The sequence below is a fragment of the Somniosus microcephalus genome, unplaced genomic scaffold (genome assembly GCF_052327205.1).
Source record: "Somniosus microcephalus isolate GS21.2 unplaced genomic scaffold, FLI_Smic_1.0 unresolved_chr6, whole genome shotgun sequence".
Lineage (NCBI taxonomy): Eukaryota > Metazoa > Chordata > Chondrichthyes > Squaliformes > Somniosidae > Somniosus > Somniosus microcephalus.
The window spans coordinates 44,389,868-44,404,844 of NW_028225184.1; the positions used below are offsets into that span (position 1 = coordinate 44,389,868).

General features: G+C 43.1%; 1 long non-coding RNA gene across 1 annotated transcript; it reads left to right on the top strand.

Annotated features, from left to right (window-relative positions):
* The first annotated feature begins 222 nt into the window (after window positions 1-222).
* Window positions 223-3,538, top strand: LOC147087249 (uncharacterized). The gene is made up of 3 exons (XR_015075604.1): window positions 223-414; window positions 2,186-2,226; window positions 3,277-3,538. It is a non-coding gene; the product is annotated as an uncharacterized LOC147087249 (long non-coding RNA).
* Window positions 3,539-14,977: the final 11,439 nt, after the last annotated feature.

Here is a 14,977-nt window from a genome sequence, read left to right on the forward strand (position 1 = left end):
GAATCGGTTTGTGATGATTTCATCAAATTCTTATTTTTAGCCCAATGGAAATTCTGCTCGCCAAAAAGATTGTCCAACGGGAGGAAATATTCACAAACTATGTAATGGTGCCGCTCCACATGGTGAGAGCAGGAGATAGGTCCTCATTAATCACCCTAGACGTCAAACTAATCATTAGTTCCAGGGTAACAAGGAATAACCTGGCTTGGGAACAGTTGGATAAACACATGTTCCAGGACGTGGGCAGAGAGATACTTCTACATATAACATGGGATCCATGTCTGAAATCCAATCAATACCTGTATCAAGAATTTAATGATCTGTGCCATCGAAAATAAAATGATTAATTGACGATATATGTTGTTTTAAGGAACACAGCGCCTCCTGGTGACCAAAGCAGTGAGACCCTAACATGTAAGTTCAGTTTTGTATTCGTACATCCAAAATTCTCCTTTGCATTTAGCTTTTCTTGCAGTTAACGAAAAGGAATGAACACAATATTATTGTTACATTTCTAGTAACCCTTTGTAGACATTTTATTGTATTAGCAAACCAACTGTGAATCACATATACTGTCAATCATTCTGAATCATTTAGTGAATCTGACCAAGAATCAAAATAAACTCTGAATATATATTTTCATCATTCAATGAAAGTGATTTTTCAGACAGGGAGTGATGAGGGAGTGTAGTCAACAGATGCAGAGAGGATAGTCGGAAACAGGTCGCTGGACCCGGCACATAGATGTAAAACAAACCCCTTTTTCATTCCGACCCACTGTGCTAATTTGTTTCTAATAGGAAATCTGATCATGCATTGTTTTAAATATTTATATATTTACAGTACAGTAGTGTAATAGATGGCAATTGCTGAAGCAAGTGGAGTCGGTAATAGCATCACAGGTTTTTGCAAACATGCTGAGAAGCTGCACCACGCCACCACTGGTGGATAGATGTAATTACAGTATGCCAAATTTCTGTCGCAGATTTTGATTCTACAAGTGAATCAAGCAGAGGAATTTATCATGAGCACTGTGAAGCAACTAATTACAATCGGAAGTGCGATTTATAAAGAGCACAAAAGATTTGTATGGTATTGCTCATCGAATTCGCAGTGCAATAGGCATGTGGAGTCCGGGCTAAGTAGAGTCTTCAAGTGCAGCATTGCAGGGTCATCTTCTTAGGGTGTCAGTCGGAACCGAGGATGACTTGCTTCCACACTAAAAATTAGTTCTCAGGTGACTACACGCTCTGTCAAAGGTGGGGCAGACGGTGGTTGAAGGGGTGGGTTGGTGGGCTGCATGGGTTGACGTGCGCTCCTTCCACTTTTTGCTCTTGTAGGGTAGTGGATTACTGGACCGGGGTACACAGATGTAATTAAATTCCAATGTTGGCCGTCTTTCCCTTTTGTACAATACTTCACGTTTTATTGTTATTTAATGTTAAATAGCAAAACCCTTTCAAAGATGTGAAGCTCACACATTGGGTTAGGAGGAGCATCGAACTTCTTCTCCAGTAACGTTTAATGCGTTGTAGTGCCACCCGTGGTTAGATGGTGTAACAACAGTGTGAGACATTTACATATTAAGTTTCCAGAATAAAGGATCACATAGGTTATTATAATGAGAAAAGACTGAACAAAAAGGATGACAACATTTTAACAACAGCAAGTAAGATTTTGTAGAGAGGTAGCAACATGCCTGTATGATGTAAATATTTCGGAATCAAGTGTTTCCTTATTCAAATAGCTAAAGTTATTATCATGGATAAAAATGCATTAATATTCAACAATCGAGAGTTTAGCACTCATTGAGATCACAGGACAACTCTAGATTAGGCAAGCTATCGCTGCATCATCGATAATCCGAGAAACATCAAGTCATACAGTGAAAATCTACTGCCCATGTCGAGAGAAACCTCAGCCAACCCATCCACTTCCTGGAGAAACCGAGGAATTGAGAAGGGAAACTCAGCATAGGAGGTGCATTCACTTCCTAGTGGATAGTCAAATACCCATTGGTAGTTGTCAATGGCCAGCTAGTTCCCACTATTGAGTGTGGAGATGGTGTCCCATCCATATGATGCTAAACAAAACCTCCATAGGAATAAAACTCTTTAATAAAAGAGGGAAATGCTCTAAGTATTTAAACATCAATCCATTTGTTATTGTGTTTTGTTTTGTTTAGATGCTGTTCTTAACCTGCAAACATTGCCGAGAGTAAACGCTGTAAGTTAAAAATGCACTGGGATTTTATTTTTCCATTGATGTGGACTTTTATCTCGCTCATTCCATCTCCTGGAACGATGTGTCCAAATATTTGTTGCCTTCAGAGTTCTTCTTCTTTTGAAATATCACAATTGCCTTGTCCAGTAATTAATATACATGAGGACAAAAATGTTTTTGATCACACTTCAATATGTCTTTAAACGGCGACAGAATGATGTCCAATGCAGAATAATGAACGGATCTCTATTTTTCTAAGCGGATTGAACAAATGTATTTGCAATAGAACAATAATATTTGAGGGGTGAGGTGTAGATTTGGGCCCGCTATAGGAACTGAAGGGAAATTACAGAGTTCAATTACCACGAATGCAGCTGCAAACACACTCCTGTACAAGCGAATCTAGGCAGTGTACAGCATTTACAGTTTAACAATTGGTTAATGTCTGGAATATGCAGAGCATTTTGACATAAACAAGACCATTTTCTATTTCACCCACTGAACCAACATGCGGTTTCCACGTCTTACACACAACATCCTAGTATCCCACCTGGAAAGTTAAGTTGTCCCTTCATTTTCCGATGCTGTCAGAGATAGGCGCTGGAACTTTTGGCTTAGAGTGGGCCTAAAACAGTGATCTGGATTCAGCCGCCCATTTTACACCTTACTGATGTCCCTTTCCATCGATGTCAAAGTGATCGGTGGCCGAACCCTTATCGACCCTTCAGCACCTCTGATCAAGTAGAAAATTCCTCCCGCTCTCTGTTTCGATCATGTCCTGTTGCCCTGCTGCTGCTCGAGTGTCCCTTCTTGTTTTAAACAAACAGCATTACCTGAGGTGAAAACTTCATCTGCAAATGTAACCGTTAGCAGACAGTTAATACCCTTTAGAGCAATGCAATATTCCCCGTTTAATACTGCTCACTCCAACAACGCTGCTTTTGACATTTTTCGGCTTCTGCCTTGGAGCATCAGCTGATAGAATTTCGCTGAACTGTTACCAGAGTGTAGTTGTTCGATTGCATTTCTGACCATTTGCACCATTACTTTCAGAGTCAGCGAGACACCGTCCAAAACCTCGGTGAGGACTCCGTCCTCTATGCAGCAGTGAAACTCTAGAAGACCAGGCACATCCATCTCAACAGTACCGGACAATGCCATGGTCATCAGCATTTCACCCATTAAAATATTATTCAGCGAGACTTTGTGTTTGCAAGAAGCCATCTATAGAAATGTAATCTGTGAGAAATGTCTGACCCCACTCCAGGTATTTAGTTTACTTTGTGCGTAATTTAAAGAAACATTTTAGAACATGGTAACCAGGAGCCGGCCATTCAGCCCCTCGAGCCTTCTCTATGGAATGAGATCATAGTTGGTCTGAACCTCAACTCGGTTTACCCGGTTTGTGCCTAATCATTTGATACGCTGACCTAACAAAACTTTTCAATCCCTCTCTCGAAATCTCCTATTGTCCCCCAGCACAGAGTCTTTCTGCGGGTAAACTTCTAAATTTCTACAAAACTTCGCGTGAAGATGTGCTTCCTGAATTTGCTTCTGAGCGGCCTACCTCTAATTTTATAATTACCTTGTTATAGATTTCATTACCAGAAGAAATAGATTACCTATAGCCAACCTATCAGATAGTGTAAACATTTTAAGAACCTTGATTAATTTACACAATAATCTCCTGTACTCAAGGGAAAACAATCCAAGTCAATGCAACCTATCCTCAGAATGTAACTCTCTAAGCTCCGGTAACATTCTGGTGAATCTGCGCTGCACCCCTTCCAAGGCCAATAGATCCTTCCTGAAGAGCGATGCCCAGAAATGACCGCAGTATTCCTGACCGGGACTGACCAAGGATTTGTACAACTCAAGTTTAAATTCCATCGTTTTTGCCATGTTCCTTGAGATAATTGTGACTGAATCGCTGTTTCTGTGTAGCCGGGCACAAAATGCAAACTTGGCCCCCAGTCATGAATTTGAATAATCGATTAACCACCGGATTGGGGGCTATCAATTTCGCCAATACTCTCGGCACCACCTTGCAGCAGGAGGGTAGAAGCAGTGTTTTAGTAAAGTAAAACTTCTTACTAAGCTTGCACATTACAGAACGGACCTCACTTTGGGGAAATTAGAATAGATCAGGAAACTTCATGAACATCTTTGCCCTCTCCGCTACTGCTGGAGTTTCCTCCAGGAAGCCAATTCTGCTCTAAATAATTTGGTGTAAAATATGTTTTTGCTTTTACTGCCTGGGTGCTAAGTTTCACCATAGCAGAGCGCCGAATGTTAAATCTGGCGCAGAGTATCGCGCGCACCTTGAGGAATGGGATTGACTTTCCTTTCACTGATAAAAACGGGGTTTATTATGTTAAAACTGTGCGATTCCCCTCTGCCCTGCCAGAGTTTCCTCTCTGCACTCTGCCCGGGTGATGCTTTGTTGCAGGAAATAATTATAACTGTTAATGGCATGGAAGATGATTTAATAACTTTATAATAGCATATGCATTTGAGCGTACAGCAATGTCATGCATTCAATATCTGAATAAAGGCATTACAATTTCGCAGAAGTCTAATTACACAGTAGTGGTGTTTGTTTATTTACTACAAGGTCCCATGAGGTTGGAAAGTCGAATAAAAACAACTTGCATTTATATCCTTTCCTTAAACGGTCCAAGGTGTTTCACAGGAAGGTAATCAGAAAAAAATTGAGATCGAGGTATCTGAGAAGATAAAAAATTCCTTGGCTCACCTAGAGTGCAAAAATCAATCTGTCTCAGCCTTGAATATGCTCAACGAATCAGCATCCACAGCCCTCTGGGGTAGAGAATTCCAATGATTCATAACCCTCTGAATGAAGTTATTCCTCCTGATCTCAGGAATGAATCTATTGAACCTTCGTTGCACCACTCCTAAGGCATGTCTATCCTTGCTCCGATAAGGAGATAAAAATGGCTGAGACGTTAAACCGAGTCCACGCTTACTTTCTCAAGTAGACATAAAGTATCCAATGGCACTATTCGATAATGCGCAGGGGAGTTCTCCCCTGTGTTCTGGACAATGTTTGTCTCTCAACCAACATCACTAAAACAGATCATCTCCACCTCATAACAACAGAAAATGCTGGAAAAACTCAGCAGTTCAGGCAACATCCGTGGAGAGAAATTTGAGTTGACGTTTCGGGTCGGAACCATTTTTCAAAATTGGAAAGAAAATAAAATCGATCGAAGGCAGGACTGCGATCAACAAAAGGAGTAAAAGAGACAATAAAAGGTATTCGAAAGCAAACGAGATGGTTATAGGCCGGTGGAGACAAAAGACAGCTGAGATTAGGTGTGAAGTGAACTAGCAGGTAAGAGACAGCTGCCAGGTGAGAGGGAGAAACAGAAGGAAATGCGGGTGGGAAGGAAGACCCAAAACAAACGGGTGGAAAAAATTAAAGTAAAAAAGTGATAGGGGACGAGGTTATGATCTGAAATTGTTGAACTCGATATTGAGTCCGGAAGGCTGCAAAGTGCCTAATCGGAAGATGAGGTACTGTTCCTCGCATTGCACTTCGTGGGACATTGCTGTGCACAAATTGGATGCCGCATTTCTGACATTGCAACAGTGATTGTTCCTCAAACGTACTTCATTTGCTCTACAGTGTTTCCTGAGTTCGTGAAATGGAAGACTTTATTTTTTCTTTCGACTTTAACAGGGTGGAAATATCTTGCCATTATTAAAGCCCCCACAAAACATACTTTCCGCCCTCTTTCACGTCCACACATCTCCACTAACGGGTGTGTAAACCTATATCGCTCATGATACACTAGCTCCCAAAGATAAAATTACAAACGTTGTGTGGACCAGCGGTCAGCGCTTTGTAAAAGTGAGAACTGAAGATTGGGCTGAAATCTGAACTGTGATTCAGAAAGTGGGAGGACCAATCATCGGCAGCCAATGAGGAACAAGAGGGGCTGCTCGCTCACCGTGGACACCATCACATATTCAGGCACTACCCATTGAACTGAGCTGTTTCTGGGAGCCTGAGATTAACTCCTGCTCCGATATAATTAAATGTTTGGAGGTGATGAGTCTGTGGGAGAGGCGCTCAAAGATGCAAACAGCAGCCCTTAGACAGCAGCGCTCCTCTCTTTCCAAGGTTTGCGTGCTTAGCTGTCAGTGTGGATGTAGCTCATTGGTAGAGCGCATGCTTTGAATGTATCAAGGTCACGTGTTATAGTTTTTAGTCTCTCCAAGCACATTATGACTGTAATTATGAAAATATAATCTCTATTTTCTCTGACAGAGAGCCAGCTGCCCAGCGATACTGATGGCTCACAGCTTTTAAATACTTTTCTGTTCTCAAGGTTTCTGCTCCTCTTTGAACATTTCAAAAACAGGTCTGTGGCATAAATGCAATGACCAAGGTTTAGTTTCCAAGCTGACATCCGATCTTTGAATCAGCAAGTGAGATGGAAGAACCACAGGGCGTCAAACAGGAACTAGAGCTGTGGCTGCTCGCTCAGCATTGTGACGTCACACAATCTGGCCAGTCTGTGACTGTGGGTGAAGAGCAGCTCCGGCCCACTGAATGTTTCTGGAGCCTCAGCTGTTGTAACCTGCTGCCCTCATAAAGCAACATTCAGCAACTGTAGTTAAAGAAAATGCTTGGAGATGCAACTTAGGCTCGCATACCACTGAGCTACATGTCCGGGGCACCAAGCTGATGACATCAAGGATAGAAGGACTGAGTTCCTTCCTTTCTCAATACCAACATTCATTTGCTGGACTTAAAATAAGCTCCTTTTTTGCTCCAAGTATGTACTGAATATGTGCACCTAATACAACTGTGGGTGAAGAGAAGAAACCAGGGCTCAGCACAGAAGTGTGAAAGGGGCATTGAGCAGGAAGACATGGGGACTCCTTGGGCTCCTCCCTCAGGGAAAAAGGAGACTAAGAGGAGACCTCAGAGAGGCCTTTATCATTATAAAGAGATAACAACATATAATCATAGAATCTTACATCACAACAGGGGCATTTGGCTCCGTTGTGAGAGTGTCGTCTCTTTGAAAGAACAATCCAATTTAATCCCACAGCCCACTATTTGTCCCATAACTATCCTTCTAAGAACATATAAGAAATAGGAGCAGGAGTAGGCCATTTGGGCCCTCGAGCCTGCTCCTCCATTGAATAAGATCATGGTTCATCTTCTACCCCAACTCCACTTTCCTGCACTATCCCAATTCCATCAATTCCTTTAATATCCAAAATTCTATCGATCTCTGTCTTGAATTTACTCAAGGATTGAGCATCCACAGTCCCCTGGGGTGATTAATTGCAAAGATACACCACCATCTGAGTGAAGAAATTTCTCCTCTTCCCAGTCTTAAATGGCCGTCCCCTTATTCTCAAACTGTGACCGCTGGTTCTATACACTGCAGCCAAATGAAACATTCTCGCTGCATCTAGCCTGTCGAGCCCTGTAAGAATTGTATATGTTTCGAGAGAATATAGGCCTAGTCTACTCAACATATATTAATAGTACAATCCCCCTATCCGAGCAATCAGTCTGGTGAACCTGTGTTTGCACTCCCTCTAAGGCACGTGTATTTTCCCTTAGGTAAGGAGAACAAAAGTTTTCACTGACAGTCTGAATGCTTATCCTCACATGTAGCATGTACATTGCACTTGTTGACTAGGATCAGTTTCTGTGGATCCTCGTTCTCTATCTCACATCAGTTCCCTTTAGTCAGTCCACTATCAATCAGACTAATCCCGTTGTAACCCTGTAGCTCCCTACGAGGTGTTACCGAGATCTGGAGCAAACTGTTCAGATGCTGCTGCCGACTTCCTTTCATTAAGTTTCTGGTCATCTGCCCTGTAAACATTAAAAGAAACTGCAGCATAGCAGCAATTGTGAAGGTTTTGTGACCAGACCAAAATCCGATGTCCGAAACAGAAAGTGAGGTGGAAGAACGACAGGGAGTCAAACAGGAACAAGAGCTGTGACTGCTCGCTCTGCATTGTGAATACACACGATCCCGTCAGCCAGCGGCTGCTGTGAGCTGAGATGTTGAGGAGTCCGGGTTGATGAAGAGCAGCTCCGGGACAATTCAATGCTGGTGGAGCCTCAGATGTTGGAACAACTTGCTGCCCTCATGAAAAGTGGATGTTTAAACTCGTGGATGGGGTGCCGAGCAAGTGCACTGTAATCAAGGGGAAAATTAACGGGCACTTGGGAGCTTTAAATTAGTGAAGTAGAGCCACCACGAATTTTTAAAAGGCAGATCGTGTTTGACTAATTCAATTCAAATTTCTGCTAAAGTAACAGGGCGGATTGATGAAGGGAATGCAATGGATGTTGTCTACATGGATTTTAGGAAGGCATTTGACAAATTACCACATAGAAAGCTGGGTACCAACATTGCGCCACATGGAATAGGCAAGTTAGATATGGAATTGGCTTAAGGACAGAAAACATCGTGTTGTGGTAAATAGTTGCCTTGCAGACTGGAGAATCGTAGACAGTGGTGTTTCGCAAGTGTCTGTGTTGGGGCCACTGCTTTTTTGAAATGTTTAAATGACCTGCATATTTGTATACAGAGTAGAATTTCTAAAATTGCTGATGACACCAAACTTGGGGGTGGGTGACAAACAGTGGGGATGATACCAATAGACTGCAACATGACATAGATAGGCTAGCAAAATGGGAAGACAAGTGGCAGATGGAATTTAATACAGAGAAGTATGAGGTGATGCATTTTGGCAGAAATAACAGGGAGGGGCAATATACACTTCATGGCACAGTTTTAAAGAGTGTGCAGGGAGAGAGGGACCTGGGAATTAATGTGCATACGTCCTTGAAGGTGGCAGGACATATTAGGAGTGTGGTTAGCAAAGCATATGGGATATTGGGCTTCATAAATAAAGGTATTGAGTACAAAAGTACTGAAGTTATGATGAACGTTTATAAAGCACTGGTTATGCCATAACGGGAGTATTGCGTTCAGTTGTGGTCACCACATTTAAAAGAGGAGATTAACACAATAGCAAGGATGGATATTAGCACTAATTATGTGGTACCCGTAGGGTTAGAGCTGACACTTACCAAGGGGCAGAAAAATATAGTGGGAGTTGTATACAAACACCCAAAAAGTAATACTGAGTTTGGGGCTGACATTAAACGGGAAATTAGAGAAGCGTGCAATAAGGGCACAGCATTTATCATGGGTGACTTTAATCTACACTTAGATTGGGCTAACCAAATTAGTAACAATACTGTGGACGAGGAAATAGTAGACTGTATACGGGATGGTTTCCTGGACCAATTTGTCGAGGAAACAACTAGAGATCAGACCATCTTAGACTGGGTATTACGTAATGAGAACGGATTAATTAGCAATGGTGTTGTGTCCGGCCCCCTGGGGAGGAGCGATCATAATATGATAGAATTCTTCATTAAGGTGGAGAGTGAAATAATTGAATCAGAGACTAGAGTCCTGAGTTTAAATAAAGGAAACTACGATGTTATGAGGCAGACAAAGGGATTAATTAATAGGGGGAAAATATAATATGAGAGTAAGCTTGCAGGGAACATCAAAACGTACTGGAAAAGTCTTTATAGATATGCGAAGGGCAAAAGATTGGTGAAGTCAAGCGTAGGTCCCTTGCACTCAGAATCAGTGGAATTTATACTGGGGAACAAAGAAATGGCAAAACAATTAAATACATACTTTGGTTCTGTCTTCACAAAGGAGGACACAAATAACCTTCCAGAGATGTCGGGGAACATAGGTTTGAATGAGAGGGTGGAATTCAATGAAATCAGTATTTTTAGGGAAATTGTGTTAGGGAAATTGACGGCATTTAAGGCCGATAAATCCCCAGGGCTGGATAATCTACATCCTAGGCTACTTACAGAAGTGGCCCTAGAAATAGTAGATGCATTGCTGGTCATCTTCCAAAATTCTATAGACACTGGAATAGTCCCCATAGATTGGATGGCAGCTAAATTAACCCCACTATAAGAAAGGTGCTGGCGAGAAAACGGGGAATTATAGATCGATAAGCCTGACATCGGTATTGGGGAAAATGCTAGAGTCCATTATAAAAGATGTAATAGCAGAGCACTTGTAAAATAGTGACAGGATCGGACAAAGTCAACATGGGTTTACAAAAGGTTAATCATGCTTGAATAATCGACTGGAATTTTTTGAGGATGTATCTAGTAGAATGTATAAGGGAGAACCAGTGGATGTGGTGCATTTGGACTAACAGAAGGCTTTCGATAAGGTCCCGCATAAGAGATCAGCTTGCTAATTTAAAGCACATGGCATTGGGGGGAATGTATTGAATTGAATAGAGAACCGGTTGACAGATAGGAAGCAAAGAGTTGGAATAAACGGGTCTTTTTCCCAGTGGCAGGCAGTGATTAGTCGGGTACCACAGGGATCGGTGCTAGGACCACAGCTGTTCACAATATACATTAATGATCCAGCCGAGGGAACTAGCTGTAATATCTGCACGTTTGCAGACGACACAAAGCTGGGTGGGGGAGTATGCTTTGAGGAGGATGCAGTGAAACTCCAGTATGATATGGACAGGTTGGGTGATTGGGCAGATGCATGGCAGATGCAGTACAATGTGGGTAAATGTGAGGTTATCAACATTGGTGACAAGAACAGGAAGACAGATTATTATCTGAAAGGCAACAGATTCGGAAAAGGGGAAGTACAAGGAGACCTGGGTGTCCTTGTGCACCAGTCGCTGAAGGTAAGCATGCAGGTGCAGCAGGCCGTTAAGAAGGCAACTGGTATGTTGGCCTTCACAGCGAGAGGATTCGAGTAAAGGAGTAAGGATGTCTTGCTGCAGTTGTACAGGGCCTTGGTGAGACCACACCTCGAGAAATGTGTGCAGTTTCCGTCGCCTTATCTGAGGAAGGATGTTCTTGCCATGGAGGGAGTGCAGCAAAGATTCACCAGACTGATACCTGGGATGGCAGGAATGACGTATGAATAGAGATTGGGTCAATGAGGCTTATATTCGCTGGAGTTTCGAATAATAAGGGGGGATCCATTGAAACTTATAGAATTCTAACAGGACTAGACAGACGAGATGCAGGAAGGGTGTTCCCGTTGGTGCAGGAGTCCAGAACCAGGGTTTACAGTCTAAGGATAAGGGGTAAGCCATTTAGGACTGAGATGAGGAGGAATTTCTTCACCCAGAGAGTGGTAAACCTGTGGAATTCTCTACCAGAGAAGGCAGATGTGGCCAAATTATTAAATATATTCAAGAAGGAGCTAGATATATTTCTTAAGGCTAAAGGGATCAAGCGATATTACAGAAAGCAGGGACCAGGTTCTGAATTTGGATGATCAGCCATGATCTCATTAAATGGTGGGACAGGCTCGAGGGGCCGTATGTCCTACTCCTGCTCCTATCTTCTATGTTTCTTTGTTTGCATGTTTCTCAGAAGGATGTGAAGACACTTGAGAGGGTGCAGAGGAGATTTAACGGTGATGGGGGATCTTAGTTACAAGGACAGGTTGGAGAAGCTGGATTTTTATCATTACAGCAAAGGAGGTTGAGGTGTGACTTGATAGAGGTGATTATGACAGGTTTGCCTTGGCTACACGGGGAAAAGCTCTTCCCAACAGCTGATGTTACAATGACTAGGGGACACAGAGTTAACCTTTTGGGCAAAAGATACAGGTGGGATGTGCGGAAAAACGTTTTGATTGAGCGAGTGGTGACGATCTGGAAGTCGCTGCCGTTAGAAGAGGCTGGAAGTGGAGACACTCAAATTTTTCTAACGGAGACTGGATAGGCACTTGAGGGAATTAAAGTTGCAGGGCTACGGGGTAAGAGCGGGGGAATAGCACTGACTGGATTTCTCTATAGACAGCCGGCAAGGACGCAATGGGCCGAATGACCTCCATCTGTGCCGTTATGATTCTATGACTAGGTTTGAAACGATTGCTTAAGGATTCAATGCCGCATGCTCCCGAACGGAGATAATCGGCCACAGAAATGTCCTTATGACTGTGTAGGTATGAGGTTAATTTAGAACAAATTGTTTATACAATTAAGTTAATTCACATCTAAAAACAGGCTGTGCAGTGCGATTTTGAGCTGAGTGCGTTTTAAACAGAGTAGAGCGAGTTGAGTGAATCAGGGAGTTAGGTGAGGAGTGGGAGGAGGAGTTCCCTTGCTTCGCCTTTGCTTTTCCTAACTTTTCACCCTGTAGGAATTGGTTCTTACTTTACACCAAGTAAAGAGCTCGAGAGCAGGAGCAGTCAAACAACAGCTGCGAAACCACTAAAATGACCTCACAACCATGGAAGGAGCTGATTGCTAAGTAGGACCTGGTGACTATATGTACATTCCAGTCGTTAAAGTAAAAGTAAGGTCTATAGATTAGAATAAGTAGTGTTTAAATAATATAAGGTCCCTAGTGTAATTAATGGACCAGAAATTAGGGTCGGGGGCTTCCCGCGGGTGCAAGCCCCCGACCTACACTTACCTAGCATGCCGACATTTCAGACCTCGGCCTGTGTGGAAGCGTCTGTGGCCCGGTCCAGGTCCCGGCGCACTGTGCTAGCGTGATCCAGCGACGTAGTTAGTTCGATGAGCCAGCTGGGATCACGTGAGTACTGGGCAACTAATCGGAGGTTGCAAAAGTTCATTCATGAGTTTGATAGTAAGAACTGTCAAACTCATGAAAACTCCGGGCGCCCAAAACAGTACTTAAACTTAAAATAAAAGTTTAAAAAATCCCACTAATTAAATGAACTATTAATAACATTTAAAAAATATTTTAAAAATTATTCAAATTTCGGAAAACTTTTTTTTTCACGAAATCGGGTCCAAAAATACACTTACCTTACTGTAAATTCTACTAAAATAATAAACCTGTGGAAAAAAAATTCTAACTTTAATTATTGGACCACTTACCTTTTAAAATGCAGTCCTTATGCCCAATTTTTACATTTCTAAAATCTAAAGACTTACCCTCACGGAAAAATCTGTAAAAAAAAACGTAAGTGCGAAGCGCACGCAGAGACTCCCTTGCGCACACGTTCGTTCGGAGGTTCGGAAATGCCGGTTTCCCACGCATGCGCTATGCATGAAAGAAACTGGCACTTCCATCGGGTCCACGCGTGGGTACTCCGTCCATACTCACGTGTTGGGACCCGAATTACTGTGCCATTATTCTTTAATTTAAAGAAAGTAAAGGGAGTAAATTAAGAGTAGGGCATGGCAGGGCAGCTCGGCAGTGTGGAGTGCTCCTCCTGTGCTATGTGGGAAGTCAGGGACACTTTCTGTGTCCAGGGCGAACATGTGTGCAGGAAGTGTCTCCAGCTGCAGCTAGTCGAAATCCGCCTTTCGGATCTGGAGCTGTGGCTGGGGTCACTGCGGAGCATCCACAAAGCTGAGATCTTCGTGGATAACATGTTTAACGAGGTGGTCACACCGCAGATAAACAGTGCACAGGCAGACAGGGAATGGGTGACCGCCAGACAGAGTAAAAGAACTAGGAAGGTAGTGCAGGAGTCCCTTGGGTCCATCTCCCTCAACAACATATTTTCTGCTTTGGATACTGATGGGGGAGATTGTTCTTCGGGAATGCAGCAAGAGCCAAGTCCGTGGCACTAGCAGTGGCTCAGCTGCACAGATGGGGAGGAAAAAGATTTGGTGAGCAATACTGATAGGTCATTCGAACGTATGGGGAACAGATAAACATTTCTGTGGCTGCAGACGTGACTCCGGGATGGTATTTTGCCTCCCTGCTGCCAGGGTCAAAGATATCACTGAACGGCTGTAGGGCATTCTTGAGGGGGAGGGTGAAAATCGGAAGCCATGGTTCACATTGGTACCAAGGACATGGGTAGAAAGAGGGATGAGGTACTGCATTAAGAATTTAGGGAGCTAGGTAGCAGATTAAAAGCAGGACCTCAAAGTTTGGAATCTCTGGATTTCTCCCGGTGCCAAGTGCTAGTGAGTATAGGAATAGGAGGATAGAGCTGATGAATGTGTGGCTAAAGAGTTGGTGCAGGAGGGAGGGCTTAAGTTTCCTTGATCACTGGGTCTGCTTCTGCGGAAGGTGGGACCTGAACAAGTCGGAAGGGATGCTCCTGAACCGGAACGGGACCAAAAGCCTTGTAGGGAAGTTTGCTAGTACTGTTGGGGGCTGGTTTAAAATAACTTGACAGAAGGATGGGATACGGAGTGCAGCTATAGAAGGGGTCGCTGCACAGCCAAATATAGAGGAAAAAACAAGTCATCCTGTAAGGCAGAGCAACTATGTAATGGCACAAGGGTGTATGTCAAGGCTGGGTGTCATTTGTGTTAAGGCAAGGAGTCTTGTGAGTAAGGCAGCTAAATTGAAGGTGTTGGTGCAACCATGGGGGTAGGAAATTGTTGCTATCACAGAGACATGGTTGAGGGAGGGGCAGGACTGGCAGCTCAATATTCCGGGGTATAGAATTTTCTGGCGAGACAGAGGGGTGTGTAAAAGAGGAGGGCTTGTCACAATATTAATCAAGGAGTCAATTACTGCTGTATGGAGGGATGATATCTTAGCAGGTTCCTCTAATGTGGCCATATGGGTAGAACTTACAAACGAGAATGGTGCCAGCACTTTGCTGGGAGTGTACTTTAGGCCCCCAAACAATCAGGGGGAAATAGACGAACAGATATGTAGGCAAATATCAGAGAAGTGTAGAAATATTAGGGCAATAATAGTAGGGGATTTCAGCTTACCCAA